Source organism: Benincasa hispida, chromosome 7 (genome assembly GCF_027475165.1).
Source record: "Benincasa hispida cultivar pf3 chromosome 7, pf3_genome.v1.1, whole genome shotgun sequence".
In the NCBI taxonomy this organism is placed as follows: Eukaryota; Viridiplantae; Streptophyta; class Magnoliopsida; order Cucurbitales; family Cucurbitaceae; genus Benincasa; species Benincasa hispida.
In genome coordinates this window covers 5,371,345-5,387,497 of record NC_143484.1, presented here as the reverse complement: position 1 = coordinate 5,387,497, position 16,153 = coordinate 5,371,345, and the positions used below count along the sequence as shown (strand labels likewise).

Genomic DNA, 16,153 nt, shown 5'->3' with positions numbered 1-16,153 from the left:
GAAACACGAATCGTATACACTACTGGGCAAGTGGGAGATGGCGGAGACCTATCATATAGGTCGATGCTCAATCGTTTAGATAAAGCTATGCGATCGTTTAGCTCATCGTTTAGCTCGATCTGTCACCTACAGACACTACACAATCATTTACTTTGGGCAAGCGATCGTTTAGCTCGCCCTAACCATTGTTTAGTAAATTCATATTTACTTAACGACTACCGTGAAATCCTTTTTGCCGAATCGTATACACTACTGGGCAAGTGGGAGATGGCGGAGACCTATCATATAGGTCGATGCTCAATCGTTTAGATAAAGCTATGCGATCGTTTAGCTCATCGTTTAGCTCGATCTGTCACCTACAGACACTACACAATCATTTACTTTGGGCAAGCGATCGTTTAGCTCGCCCTAACCATTGTTTAGTAAATTCATATTTACTTAACGACTACCGTGAAATCCTTTTTGCGCCGAGAGAAATCTCTAAAACGTTTTTTGACCAACTTTTCAATCATTTGTAAAATCTTACTAAAATTAGGAAAACCAATTTAATTTTATCTCACGGTTATCAAGAATCCAATAACCACCCACTCAATTGGTTATTTAAAGAAAAAGAATTAATTATCCAATAATTAATATTATTATAAATATAAATGATAACCAACTTATCATACTATATTTATAACCTATAGTTTTAATATTTCATCAAATGAAACATATAAACCATAGTTCTTTTTCTATTCCATGGTACTTAATGTAAATCTCATTTACATCAATCCTCCACTAGATGTATCTCATACATCATACCGATTATATCATATATAATCAAAAACCTCTTGTTATTTTTAACATTTCAAATCAACACCAAGAACTGATCCTCAACTAAATCCATTGAGCTACCAAGGGGACCTTATGGAGCTGTAGCTCAAAGCTCCAACGGTACGTGAATAACTGGCTAAACTCTATAGTCACGGGATCCACCATCCGTTAACTGCCAGGCACTCCACTAAAGACCGACAGTTGAACTCTCCTTACCACAAATATATTATGTGTCCATCTTAACAATCAACAGTGCGACAACTCTTCACAGATCGCTCGTAAGTACAACTCGACCAATAACCGTTATGCCCCTGTAGTTACATCTGTCTCCTTAAGTACCATTGATCCCTCTAATCAACATAAGTCATAGTCGAACTATGACTGAGTCTTCTCTTCCAAAGAGAAGTTGTGGCCACTATGTTCAAGCCCCGGAATCAGCCCTCGAGGGAGCAATCTCTCTACTTATCCCTGCTTTGGGAAAGGAGCGAATTCCATCTTGTGGATTGAGTTCCCAGCTTCCAGATCAGACAAGTCCCTAAAAAGGTAGGCATGTTGAGTTGCCAATCTAGCCACTCTCACCCATACTAATCAAAGGACCGCCCTCAAAAGCAGGAGTTCCCAAAACACTCAGGATTGAGGTCGTGTCACATATGGTCGTTTAGGTGAGATGTAAGTCTCTAGTATCAACAACGTTATATAAAGAGTCTAGTCATCTCGTGGTCCAGGTCTTATACAAACTCTTTATATAGAACACCCCCGCTCGCACGTCTCCACATGAATGGTTAGGATCTACCATTTGTAGTAGTTTACAACACTTGCAAACCTCTATAAAGCGGGTCGTATCCATAGTGTCACCAGGATCAAGTATCCCACTTTAATCCTTATACTACAGACCTATTTATGTTATCACTTAAGTCATGATCCACTTGTATATCACATATACATGCTTAAGTTCACATAAGCTAACCAAGGACCTTTGTTTATTGGATATGAGTAACTGCCAGAATTAAATAATACTTATTTTATTCATTAAACAATGTGTATCTTTACAAAACAACGAAACTTCGGGAGAATTAGGACACCAATCCCAACAAGTTGGACATTGCATTCTTGATGAAAGCCAAGAGTGCATTGCCTTTAGATCGAAGGAAACTGCGTGAGGTTGGCTTTACAGAGAAACGTCACCTCCTACTCTCATCAGTGGATGGATAACGAACAAGTTCTTCTAAGGCCCAATATTGCCTCGTACGATGTTCTAAACACCAAAACCATTTTTTTCTCCTTTCTAAACAAACAAAGTTAATAAATCGATCGACCTCATGCATATGAATTTTGAAATTATTTTTTGTTCCATGTATTTCTTTATTTATAAAGGTCAATTTCATTATTGGTAAAAAACAATAAAAAATCACTAGTTGTTAACAATAGTTTCACATCTTTACTTTCCATGGAATTTTTCATATAATAAATGTATTTATGGTGATAAAGGAGATAATTTTGTTCTCGTGAAGACTTATACGATATACTTGTGGTGTTTTTTTAAAAAGAGTCATTGCAAGTTTTGGAGAAGAACATTGACTTCCATTGTCATACTTGTCTCACATTAGAAAATTTCCAAACTACATAATTGTTTATGTATTGAAGTGTGAAGCAAGACCATCACCGAGCCATGTAACAAAGGCTTGTAACCCATGTGGGGGCTTAAAGGTAGTTAGAGGTTTGTTCCTTCTACTTGGACGGTAATTGGAAGAGTTCTATTTGCTCACCTATTTCAAGACGGGAGTTGGATATTGCATTCTTGACGAAAGCCTAGAGTGCATTTCCTTTAGATCGGAGGAAACTGTGTGAGGCTAGCTTTACGGAGCAAACACGACAACCATTTTTTTCTCGTTTCTAAACAAACAAAGTTAAAAATCGGTCGACCTCATGCATATGAATTTTCAAATTATTTTGTGTTCCATGTATTTCTTTCTTTATAAAGATCAATTTCATTATTGGTAAAAAAAAAATCACTATTTGTTAACAAAAGTTTTACATATTTACTCTCCATGGCATTTTTTTCATATAATAAATGTATTTATGGTGCCAAATGATATTATTTTATTCTCATGAAGACTTATACGATATACTTGTGTTGTTTTTCTAAAAAAAGCCATTGCAAGTTTGGAAGGAGAACATTGAATTCCATTGTCTTACTTGTCTCACATTGGAAAATTTTCGAACTACATAATTGTTTATGTATTGAAGTGTGAAGCAAGACCATCGCTGAGCCAAGTAACAAATGTTTGTAACCCATGTAGGGGCTTTAAGGTGGTTGGAGGTTTGTTCCATCTACTTGGATGGGACTTGGAAGAGTTCTACTTGCTCGCTCATTTCAAGACGGGAGTTGGAAATTGCATTCTTAACGAAAGCCTTGAGTGCATTGCCTTTAGATTAGAGGAAACTGCGTCAGGCTGGCTTTACAGAGTAACATCACCTCCTAATCTCGCCAGTGGATGGATAACGAGCAAGTTCTTCTAAAGCCCAATATTGCCTCGTAGGATGTTCTAAACACGACAACCATTTTTTTCTTCTTTCTAAACAAACAAATTTAATAAATTGGTCAACCACATGCATATGACTTTTGAAATCATTTTTTGTTCCATGTATTTCTTTATTTATAAAGGTCAATTTCATTATTGGTAAAAGAAATAAAAATAGTTGTTAACAAAAGTTTCACATCTTTACTTTCCATGCCATTTTTTCATATAATAAATGTATTTATGGCACCAAAGGAGATAATTTTATTCTCATGACGACTTATACAATATACTTGTGTTGTTTTTTTAAAAAAAAAAAGCCATTGCAAGTTTGGGAGGAGAACATTGAATTCCATTATCATACTTGTCCCACATTGGAAAATTTTCAAACTACATAATTGTTTATGTATTGAAGTTGGAAGCAAGACCATCGCTGAGCCATGTAACAAAGGCTTGTAACCCATGTGGGGGCTTTAAGGTGGTTGGAGGTGTCTTCTACATGACAGAAATTGGACGAGTTCTACTTGCTCGCCCATTTCAAGATGGGAGTTGGAGTACATTGCATTCTTGACGAAAGCCTAGAGCGCATTGCCTTTAGATCGGAGGAAACTGCATGAGGCTAGCTTTACAAAGCAACGTCACATCCTACTCTCGTCGGTGGATGGATAATGAGCAAGTTCTTGCCTCGTAGGATGTTTTAAACACGACAACAATTTATTTCTCATTTCTAAACAAAGTTAATAAATTGGTCGACCACATGCATATGAATTTTGAAATTATTTTTTGTTCCATGTATTTCTTTATTTATAAATGTCAATTTCATTGTTGGTAAAAAAATTAAAAAAAAAATTATTAGTTGTTAACAATAGTTTCACATCTTTAATTTTCATGGCATTTTTTCGTATAATAAATGTATTTATGGTGCTAGAGGAGCTAATTTGATCCTCGTCACGACTTATATGATATACTTGTGGTATTTAAAAAAAAAGGCCATTGCAAGTTTTGGAGGAGAACATTGACTTCCATTGTCATACTTGTTCCACAATGGAAAATTTTGAAACTACATTATTGTTTATGTATTGAATTGTGAAGTAAGACCATCGTCAAGCCACGTAACAAAGGCTTGTAACCCATTTGTATAATAAAACTTATCTAAGTTCAATAGTATTATGGTAGTAATATATGCACACAACTTTTGTAATTTGTAGTTCATTATTATTAGTAAGCTAAATTAAAATTAAAATTTAATGATAAACAACCTTTTGATTTTACGTACTTAATATTATTCCTTTAACAAATGTTTGGAGTTTTATTACTACTATTATATACTATCAATATTACTATCTTGCTATTATTAATACTATTCCTTTTATAACACCTCTTATTAATACTAATGCGATGCTAAATATTATTTTTTTTATTATTCTCCACCAGTCTCTTCTTCTTCTTCTCGTTCTTCTTCTTATTGTGATTATTACTACTACTACTACGATGACTGAAGGAACTCTTAACGAAGAGAATCCACGAACGCGTTTGAATCTTTTTGATTTCATTATGACTGAAATACAACACATATATTCTAACAGACAGTTATGCTAATTCACACTAATTAAAGGCATGCTTCGAACAATAAAAATACAAAGGAAAGAGTTCTCATACCAGTTGAAGATCCTCTTCAAATGTTGAACTCAGATGTAGCGGAAGAACCTCTACGCGAACTCTATCACCTAGCAAACCAGTTGGCTGTAGCAGCATGATCGTCTACACGAACGGCAGCAACACGAAAAGAAAGCAGCGGGGACGCCACCACCAATTGGAGACCTTGGTATTCTCGGAGTGAGAATCCAAAGTGTGGTCATTGGTGAATTTGATAGAGGTCGGAAACAAAATAAATCGTGTAGACGATAAGCAAGTGGGAGAGAAAGAGCTATCGTATAGCTGTGTGCTTATCGTTTAGAAAAAGCTACACGATCGTGTAGGTTTTACTAAGCGATCGTTTAATAAATGGTAGACGATCGCTTAGAAAACGCGGCATGCTATGCAATCGTTTAGGAAAGCTAAGCGATCATTTAGGGACGGGCGTACGATCGTTTAGGCGCTAGTGTGTGATCGTTTAGACGATAAGCAACTATCGTATAGGCTCTCAAATTAGGCGATCGTTACGTTTTCACATCGATTGAGAATTTTCGAACTTTTTTCAAAATGAAACAAATTTTTATTTTATTCTTCGATTACAATAACTGACTTTGGATTCTCCCAATAATGGACATTAATACATATTGTAATCAATGCATCTCTTTAGTTCCTTCAATGCCATCTTCATCATCTTCTTCTTCTTTATCATCTTTTACATTCATCACATGAGTTAAGTGTTGATCGCAAGAGTTATCGCATACTCAGTCATGCAGCATAGAGATATGATGCATGTAGCAAACTATCGAGAGGTGTGCATTGTGCAAGTGTAGTGAGTCAATCCTCTTTGCTTAGTGCGAGGCTATCACAATACCTATCTATGAGTTGAGTAGCAATAACTAACTACCCGAGAGAGTAAGTAATGGAACTCACTAAGCAAAGTAAGCAGTGTTCCTAGAGATGGGAATAATCTTATGCTCAATGCAACCATGCGTTATAGAGATATAAGCATGTGGTTGATCACCAAGAGGTGTGCGATGCGTTAGTGTGGCGAACTGGGATTACCCTTGCGACCAAGCTTAATGACACGGTGAATTTATCCACTCCACAATTCTCCTTCTCCATGCATCTTATTACACGTTAACAGTTGTCGCATCTCTACCAATTCTCATAGTCAAACTTCCATTGCTCAGTCTATTTAGTTAGGAGTAGGAGTAGTGCATAGTTCATTAACTTCTTTCTTTTTGTTTTTTATTCAATGCCTCAAACACATGACTTTACAAACATCATTTAGTTACAAGTCCCTGTGTTCAACCTCGGATCATCCCCAAAAACCTTGTGAGAGAGCAAGAAAATTTTTTATAGGACGCATGGTCATCGCATACACGATTAACGCATATTGCATATTCTTCAGTATTAACGCATGACCATCAATGCATATCAAGAGATTACATTTTCCTCCCAACAAGTTTTTGGTGCCATTGCCAGGGACTTGGCAGCTAATAGTTTGTTAAGTTTTGTGTTTTCGCAAGCACTCCTTTTGATCTTAGGTGTATTATGGCTTCTACGACCAAGTTGCAAACAATATTTGAGTGAAGGTGCTACACCCGAAAGCAGTCTTAGGAGTATGGTAACCACCATGCGGCCAATGAATGCTGGAAGCTCTAGTGGTCGAGACAACGAGCTCCCTGACCTAAGCAGGCGAGTTTGATCCCCTGCATGGAAGAGTCCTTGTGGTGACTGCACTTCAATTCCTCCAGGGATGTCTATTCTATCTTTACTTTACTTTCCTAGTTAACTTCTTAATTGATTTATTTGAACATTGTCATTTTGGATTTGTGGTTGCTTTTCTTGGATGTGGTGTTGCTTCGCTCCTTTTCGATGCGATAATAATTTCCTCTCGGTGTGTTATTTCGAAAGAAGTAGCCTCTCCATCATTCAACACATGGCTACTTCCTCTGCATGAATTCTAGTTATTGACGCAATTGATATTTTGCTCGTATCTTTCTTTTCTTGTTATCTTTCATGCGTTATCCTTTTGAAATTCTCTTTTGACTACTTGCTTTCTTTTGCGTTGATAAATTAACATCCATGATGATACTTATGTAAATTCACTACATCCACTAACTAAACATCGCATGGCTCACCCTGCTTTAGTAGCTTCTTCAAAGTCTGATAGTCTCAAGTTTTATTATGTGCAAACCTCTGCCCAAACCTCTTTTATCGCATCTCCGAACAAATTTTTCTTTAGCTTTTTGGCAAGGACCCTGCCACTCTCTAAATTTAGGGATGGGAGTGGTCAGGCAAATGCATCCATTTTTTTTAACATTGCAATGATTATTAAAAAAAAAATCATCATAAAAACTCCACTGTCAGCACAAAGAGGAGACCCAAGCTGATAAGAGTTAAAGTTGTGAAAGGTACCTACCCGTAGTTGGATACTTCGCATGACACCCGTGCAGGTAAGCCAAAATAAAAGTAGGTGACCAGAATCAACGCTTAATAACAACTCCTCTATCTGACGCAAGCTAAAATTAGCTAAGACAAGAGTTAAATTGAATATGGCATGCAACCAAAGTTGGATGTCCGCATGACACCCGTGGGGCCAAGCCAAAACGAAGAGCGTAACCAGGTTTAACGCTTAAATCTAATAATGAGTCGCAAAGCCTTGAATCGTATTGAACGATCGCATTATAAAAAGCTAAAAGCAAAGTTCTCTGCAATGAGTAAAAAGTTTTGAGCAGAGGCTTGCCAGAATTAAACTTAGAAAACATCTCTTAGAAGAAATGACAAGTTTTGAAGAGAATGTTGCTACCAAGGTTAGAGGTGCAAGTAAATTATATTCTGAGAAGCTGGTCAATGCAAAGGAAGAGCCAGAGGGCAAGTTTTGAATTTCCTTAGTATAAGACTGTAGGATTGTATCAATAGCAGCGGAAGCACAAGGATCATCTAAACATTCAAATTCACTAATTTTGGCAAAATATAAAGCATGCTTTTGCAGAAAAAGTGAGTTTCAAGACATACTTCTTGTAGAACTTCTTCAAAGCTTCATCTCCAGCTGCTATCTTCTCCATATCTTGTTGTAGACCACCTCAAGATCTTCCCCACCAATTCTCTTGGTGCTCTAGATTGAGTTTTGGGACTCAAAACAAGCTTGAATCAAGGGATGAAGGAGAAAAGCTCATTGTTGCGACCTTTGAAGAATCTTTCTTCAAACCAGTTTTGATTGCATCCCCGATTTTCTCTCTAATCTTCTCATTATATTGCAGATCAACATGCAAAGAGAAGAGTTGCATGAATTGCAGCTCATGCTTGGAGAAGACAAGGCCAAGACAATGCAAAATTTGTGAGCTACTTGGTGATGGATAATGGAAAAATCCATTTTTCTATTTTGTGTTTTTATTTTTCAATTTTTCCAATTTTATCTAAAAATCAAATTTTGATTTAAAAAATCTATTTGATTTTAAAAATGAAAAATTAATTAATTTCATAAATTAATTATTCACTAAAATTTAATTAATTTAATATCAAATATTAAATTAATTTTAACACATATCCATCTTTATATATTTAAATCATATTTAAATATATAAATTCTCCTATTCCGTTTAATTCTAAAATTAAACATAATTATATCTCATATAATTACTAATTCCCTTAATTCTAATTTGAACTTTTCAAATTAACTTATCACACTATTCTAGAGCTAGTCCGTTATGAGCTAGTAGGGGGACCTCGCGGACCTACAGATCATGGGCTCTAACGATCCGAGATTAATTGACTAAACTCATTAGACCAAATTAATCTCCATTCGTTAACTAATGGGTCACTCCACTAAAGCCCATAGTTGCACTCCCCTCACTATAGATATATTATGTCTACATGATTTAACCATAATCAGCAAGTCGACCCTTCACAGGTTGTTCGTAATAACGATTGGGTCAAATATCTGTTTTACCCCCGAGATTACGTCTTATTCCTCAAGTCCCTACTGATCCTCTAATGAACAACTGGTTTTTGATCCAATTACCAAAGCAAATTCTCTCAGTCCAGTGAGAAGGTGGGGCTCCTTGTTCAAGACCCAGATTCAGTACTTGAGAGAACAACCTTTCTTCTATCCCTTAATCGGGTAGGCGTGAACTCCGTCTTGCACCCTATGTCCCCAGCTATCTATCCAGTCTTACACCTGAAATGAGAGTCTTATTGAGCCGGCGCTGTTAAGCCAACCCTCAAATATGCAAATCTAAGGGAAATCCTGAATAAACAGAACTTCATAGTTAGCTCAGGATTAAGGTCGAGTTATCTAGATCATCTAGGTGAAATAGTCAGTCTTAAACAATAAACAGCGTTATGAAGTAAGAGTGACTTATTTCTTGGTCCTGATCTTATGCAAACTCATTGCATAGGATGCCCCCACTCCTCATGTCATAACATGTACGAATTAGGATCACATCGTATGTAGCACTTTACAACTCTTTGTAACAACTACAATGTAGGCCGCATCCAATGGCGTTACCAGAATAAGGTACCCAACCTCATTCATGTACCATAGATCATTTTGACTATTTACTCGAACCCGATCCACTCTTATGTCTCCACATAAAGTTTAAGACTCATACAATAGTCATGGATCTTAGTTTATTGGATTTAGACTTTCATACAATTTATGAGATCAATAACAAGTATATTGATAATAGAAAATGTTTATCATTTTACAAACTGCGAGTTTTAGGACATAAAACCCAACAATACTCCCACTTGGACTAAAACTCCAGTGGATCAATATATACAAATATATACAATGTTGAGTTTACATGGAGAGAATAAAATATACAAATACAATAAACTAGGACATCACAATACCCATCAATTCTCCCACTTGCCTTAGTGATTCAAAACTCGTAGACCTAGTCCTACTAGGTGACCCTCGAACACTTTAGCCGAGAGGGCCTTTGTAAATGGATCAACTAAGTTGTCTTGGGAAGCAATCTGAGTGACAATGACGTCTCCTCTGTGTACAATCTCCCTGATGAGATGGTACTTCCATTCGATATACTTTCCTCTTTTATGGCTTCGTGGTTCCTTTGAATTTGCAACTGCTCCACTATTGTCACAATAGAGAGTGACAGGTAGGTGCATGTTAGGAACTACTCACAGATCTGTCAGGAACTTTCTGAGCCATACTACTTCTTTTATTGCTTCGCTTGTAGCTACATACTCAGCTTCCATTGTGGAGTCTGCAATACAGCTCTGCTTGATGCTTCTCCACACAACTGCTCCTCCATTCAGAGTGAATACTGATTTCGAAGTTGATTTCCTCGAATCAATATCAGTCTGAAAGTCAGAATCAATGTATTTAGTGAGGATCAAATCCTTAGGACCATACACGAGCATATAATCTCTCGTTCTCCGAAGATACTTGAGAAATTTTTAACAGCAGTCCAATGGTCATGACTAGAATTGGACTGAAATCTGCTGACAATTCCTACAGCATAGCATATGTCAGGACATGTACACAGCATTGCATACATCAAACTCTCAACTGCAGATGCATATGGAATTCGATTCATCTTCTCAACCTTTTGAGGTGTCTTAGGACTCTATTCCTTAGACAAGTGAATTCCATGCCTGAAAGGTAAAGATCCTTTCTTGGAATTTTGCATTTTATACCTAGACAACATCTTGCTTGAGATAATGCCAATGTTCCGTTCTTGCGATTTCGAACTATTTGGATTCCAAGAACATACTGTGCTTCTCCCAAATCTTTCATTTGGAATTGTGAAGCCAGCCATCTCTTAACGTCAGCTAGATATTCTACCTCATTCCCAATGAGTAGAATATCATCAACATACAATATCATCAACATACAACACCAAAAAAGCGACAATTTTGTTGACGATTTTCTTGTAGACACAGGATTCGTCAATATGTTGTTCAAAGCCATAAGATTTGATCGCAGCGTCAAATCTCATATTCCAGGATCTAGAAGCTTGTTTTAATCCATAAATGGATCGATTTAGCCTGCAAACTTTTTGCTCTTGACCCTGCTGTATAAACCCTTCTGGTTGAGACATATAGATACTCTCTTTAAGATAGCCATTCAGAAAAGCTGTCTTGACATCCATTTGCCATATTTCATAATCATAAAATGTGGCTATGGACAAGAGTATTCTAATAAACTTTATCATGGCAACTGGAGAGAAGGTTTCTTCAAAATCTAACCCCTCTCTTTGGGTAAACCCTTTTGCCACTAGTATATCTTTGTAGGTTTGTACCTTACCAGCTTGGTCTCATTTTCTCTTGTAGATCCATTTGCAACCGATGGGTTTTACCCCTTCTAGTTAATCTATAAGATCCCAGACAGAATTGAAATACATAGATTCCACTTCAAGGTCCATGGCTTTAATTCATTGGTCTTTGTCCACATCGTTCATTTCTTGATTAAAAGACAACAGATCCTCTAAACCATTATCTGGCATGATGACTTGAGTTTCAGTTAAACCCATGTACCGGTCAGTTCTGTTTGCTATCATGCATCGCATGCACCCTAGAAATAGGATATGATAGTATGCGATCGACTTATGTATGTGTGTATCATTCATCATCGCATAGACAAGAATAGAGGCTTAAACATAAGCCCTATAAACATTATCGTATACATCGCATGCGTCCTAAAATTAGGAACTATGGCATTTGCATCGAGAAATGACATGTTGTTGTGTGTGTGTAGCATGATCGCATAACTTGAACGCAATCTTAGGGAGTGTTAGCTAAAACCCTTCTCGACCCGTTCCCCGCATACTCATTGTAACCTTCGTTGTCATTACTCTTTACTCAATTCCGCCGCATAGGATTTATACGTTAAACAAACATACCAACCAACTTATTGTTTTTGTCACCGTAAAGGAATCAAAACTTACCATCGCAAATTGTCTCAGTAGTCCCCGTGTTCGACCCTGGGCTTACCAGGCAACCCAGTAGGATTTATACTTGAATTTTACTAGGAAAACTTGCATGTGCAACGCATACACCACCATCGCAATATATACCATTATTTCATCACATTCACAATGCATCAATAATATAAAATGATGCATGAATATAAATGCATAATCTATGGTGGGTTTTAAAACTATATGACATACATTATGACATATAATATAAAACATACATCACATGTATATTTATACTAACAGTTGATGGACCAGGATAGGACCTCTAAAAAAATAAAAATAAAATAAAAGGCTATCTATTACATAATCTTGAGTCATTTGGTTCGAAACAGGTGAACTAGGCCTTGAACCGCTCAAACCATACCGCCCTTCAACGAACCAACTTGCAATGATCGTGTAGCAATAGATTGTGCAATCTTGTAGCAAAAGCTACACGATCGTGTTCTCACACCCCGTACTAGATTACCCTCCTAACCTGGATGGAATGGTGACTGCAGCAGTTACCAACCCTTGCTGTCACTTACTTCCTATCTTATCTGTTAAACCTTGCTCAAACCCTGAATACATACATAATAACTTAGAACTTAACACATTTACATTACAGAGTTTAGCATTGTTTATACATAGATAATACAACCTAGTGAGCCTCATCAAGAATACTAGTCACTAGACAGACACATGTGTACTAACTAATACAGGTCTTCAATTATGCTTCCTTCAACCTATTTCTTTGAGTGGCAGAGCAGTAGCAAAATAATCCTTTCGGAACTGACCGCTACCTGAAAAAGAAAAATATTCGAAAACGTGAGCTAGAAGCCCAGTGAATGACTTAATAAAAATATAAATCTCATGCTTAAAACCGAAATCTTGAGAACATAATACTGAAACTAAAGTATACCAAGTAAACATGTACGTAAAACCTTTAAAACCACCATTAACATCATTATTCCTCAGTTGAGAATGAGCATACATCGCTCTAGATCCCAACTTCTGTTATCGGCTAAGAGACCCATACCTCGGCCTCTCATTCAGACCTGTCTACGTGCTCATGGAGTTTTCTATGTACCGTCAACACCTTAGGTACATTTATTCAGATTCCTTCCTTACCTTTGGTATCCGGCTCACTCAAGCTATCAAGTTCTCGAAAAGCATTTAAAGAATAGTTCTCAAATATAGCATAGAGAACTCTTTAGATACTTTTCCTACCTTCAGTATCCCTTTCAGTATATTTAGGAATACTAACGTATGTACTTTGATAATCTTAGGTATTTAAAGCATAGTACATCAAGCTTCATATGACCTTAGCTTTAACCCTAACACATGCTTCATACTTTGTAAAATAAGTTGGCTTAAATCATGTTGAACTAGCTTGTAAAACTATTAGCATGCGTTAGATATGGGAAACATACTTGGAAAACTCATACATTAGTAACATCATGTGTTGATAAACATTCATAAGCATTAGCAATTCCAAACTATCCTTCTAGCTTAGAAGAAGATATGACTACCTTTATCCTTAGTTGAGAGTGAACTATCAGATCTAACTCTCAATGCCAACCTTAGTTGGGGAGAACCCTTTTGCTCAATCCCTCGCGTCATATTACCTAAGTGCACGTGGTTATAACTGAGTACCATCATACCTTAGGTACTTGACTAGGATACCTTCTCATTGTCCTTCAGTATCCTTAGGATACCTTCTCATTGTCCTTCAGTAACCTTAGGATACCTTCTCATTGTCCTTCATTATCCGTCATATAACTAGTCATAAACATTTAGTTGAACACTAAAACTTAGTGCTCAAATCATCATACTAGTTCATCCATCATACTGGTTCATCATAAAAATGGAGTTACTTAAACATACTGAAAGTATTTGGACAAGATAACAAATCTAAATCATGTCAATTCCATGGAAAACATGTTTTACTTAGAATGAGAAACAGTTTCACAAACATGTTGCTTGGCAATTCATTGAAACACTTAGCATGGGAAATATCTTCAAGAAATCTTAGTTTCTAAATCATTAAAACAGTAAATCATCACATGGACACTCACAGCTCGTTGGCCTCTTAATGGGTTATATGCCTCTCCTAGCTCTTCTTGGCCTGAAAGGACATAATTCCCGGTTAAACTATTTAGAATTCTTAGCAAAATACCTCAAATAGTTCATTTACTAATGCCACTTTCATCATCAAAGATAGCTTTACTAGCGAGATTCTCCTCATGAGCGAGATCCTCATGAGCGAGATTCTCCTCATGAGCGAGATTCTACTCATGAGCGAGATCAAGCTTTTCCTAGCAATACTTCCTTACCAGCGATACTCAGCCCAATTTCTAGCGAGATTCAGCCCAAATTCTAGCGAGATTCCCTTCTAGAGCGAGATCCCCATCACAAAATTAGCGAGATTTCCTTCATTAGCGAGATCCTCATCACAAAATCTCACTATAATCTCCACGGTGAGTTGTTTGCTTGTTCCTCCCAAGCAGCTGTCTGCTTATGCACAGATTCTCTGTTGCAACTTTAAAAATTCATAACTCAAAATCCAGACCTCTTTTGAAGAAACTTCCTTCTACAAATATTTTTAGAATTGAGTTAGCAACATTACCTTAAAATTTAAGCTCAAAACTTCATCGTTGGCTCCAATTCAAGTAGCTGTCTGCTTGTTCAACAATTTCCAGTTCAAAATTCAAAATTATATAACTCGATTTCCAGGCCTCATCTTAAAAAGTTCCATTCTACAAAGTTGTTCATAACTGAGTGAACAATATTACCTCAAATTTTTAGCTCAAAACGCTTCGTAATTCATCCTGGAGATTCAATTCTTCACTAATGGCCTAGATTCACCCTAGAAACGAACCCTTCGTCTTCATTTTGCCTCTCCGGCCTTATTACAGCGAGTTTTCCTTCCAGCAGCCCAGCCACAGAAAATAGACTCACAGAGCTTTTGAATTCCACTGTAATTACACAAATAGCCTAAGTAGTTTGTCCAAACCAACCCAATGAATTCGACTTTCTTGCTTATATTACCGCCCAAAATCCAGCATGAACCCTCCTTGTGCCACCTGGCCCACTATTGGTGATGAAGGCTAGGATTTAGCAAAACTCCTTTTTCTAACTTCACTCACAATATTACTTCAGCACTACACCTTATTAGATGGTATGGTCTCATTTATATACTTATTATGCATTCCATCATCAAGCATGACCTTCCTTAGCCTTGCCAAGTTTTGTCCTACTTTTACACTTAGCTACCTAAAAGCCTACTTCTTCTTGCTTCCTTCTTCTACCGTCCTAAGGCATGGCTTCATTTAGCTCATTGGAAGAATCACATTACTTACTCTTACTTAAAGTAATTAGGGTTTGGATTTTACATGTGTAGCAAAGTCTATACAATTTTGTAGCAAAAGCTACACGGTCGTGTAGGAAAGTCTACACAATCTTGCAGCATTAACTACACGATCGTCTAGAAAATGCGATCATTTAGCAAATGCTACACGATCGTGTAGCAAAAGCTACAAGATCGCTTAGTAAAAGCTACACGATCTCGTATAACTGCTTCGTCTTCTCCATTGAAACAGTGCTCTACAACCCTTCTTTGAAGCTTCCCGGGAACAGCATGAGCAACTCAAACTTACCAATTACAGACTCTATAGCAAGATTAATGCCCAAAAAATGCACGGCCTTTACAAACCAAATTTGTAAACAAAGAAATCCTTAAAACAGAGAGTTCTATCCCGAAAACATCAATCTACAAAGCCACATTCACAACCATTCAACACATGAAACAAAATGCAAAAAATAAACCCACCATTACTGTAAAAACGATTCAATAAAAGAATGGATTTTGGAATCAGAAACATACAACCTGACTCTGATACCAATTAAAAGAACTCTATGAGAAGAGAATCTTGAGCGGAAGCAAGATCGACCAAAACACATTTTTCATTTCATATAAATTTTATAGTAAACAAGAAACAAGATATGCATTTATTTAAAAATTACAGCATGCTAATGAAAGGGTTTTAGAAACCTCACCTTTGAAGACCTTTCTTCAAGATTTCCCTCGAACAAAACACGAACCACTTGAAGACTTTCTCCAAGAAATAACTCGAACAAGTTCGAACACAACCACCAAGGTTTCCTCGGTATTCTCAGGGTGAGAACCCAGGAGTGGTGGGTTCTGGCTATTTTACATTTGAGAGAAAAAACTTAATGGTAAGGAGGAAGGAATGA

The 16,153-nt window shown here is 36.8% G+C and overlaps 1 non-coding gene and 1 pseudogene across 1 annotated transcript; both read left to right on the top strand.

The window, feature by feature from the left end:
- Window positions 1–3,080: 3,080 nt before the first annotated feature.
- LOC150034858 (signal recognition particle RNA) lies at window positions 3,081–3,383 on the top strand. The gene has a single exon (XR_016531005.1).
- A 384-nt stretch (window positions 3,384–3,767) lies between these two features.
- On the top strand, window positions 3,768–4,053 carry LOC150034857 (signal recognition particle RNA; annotated as a pseudogene).
- The last annotated feature ends 12,100 nt before the right edge of the window (window positions 4,054–16,153 follow it).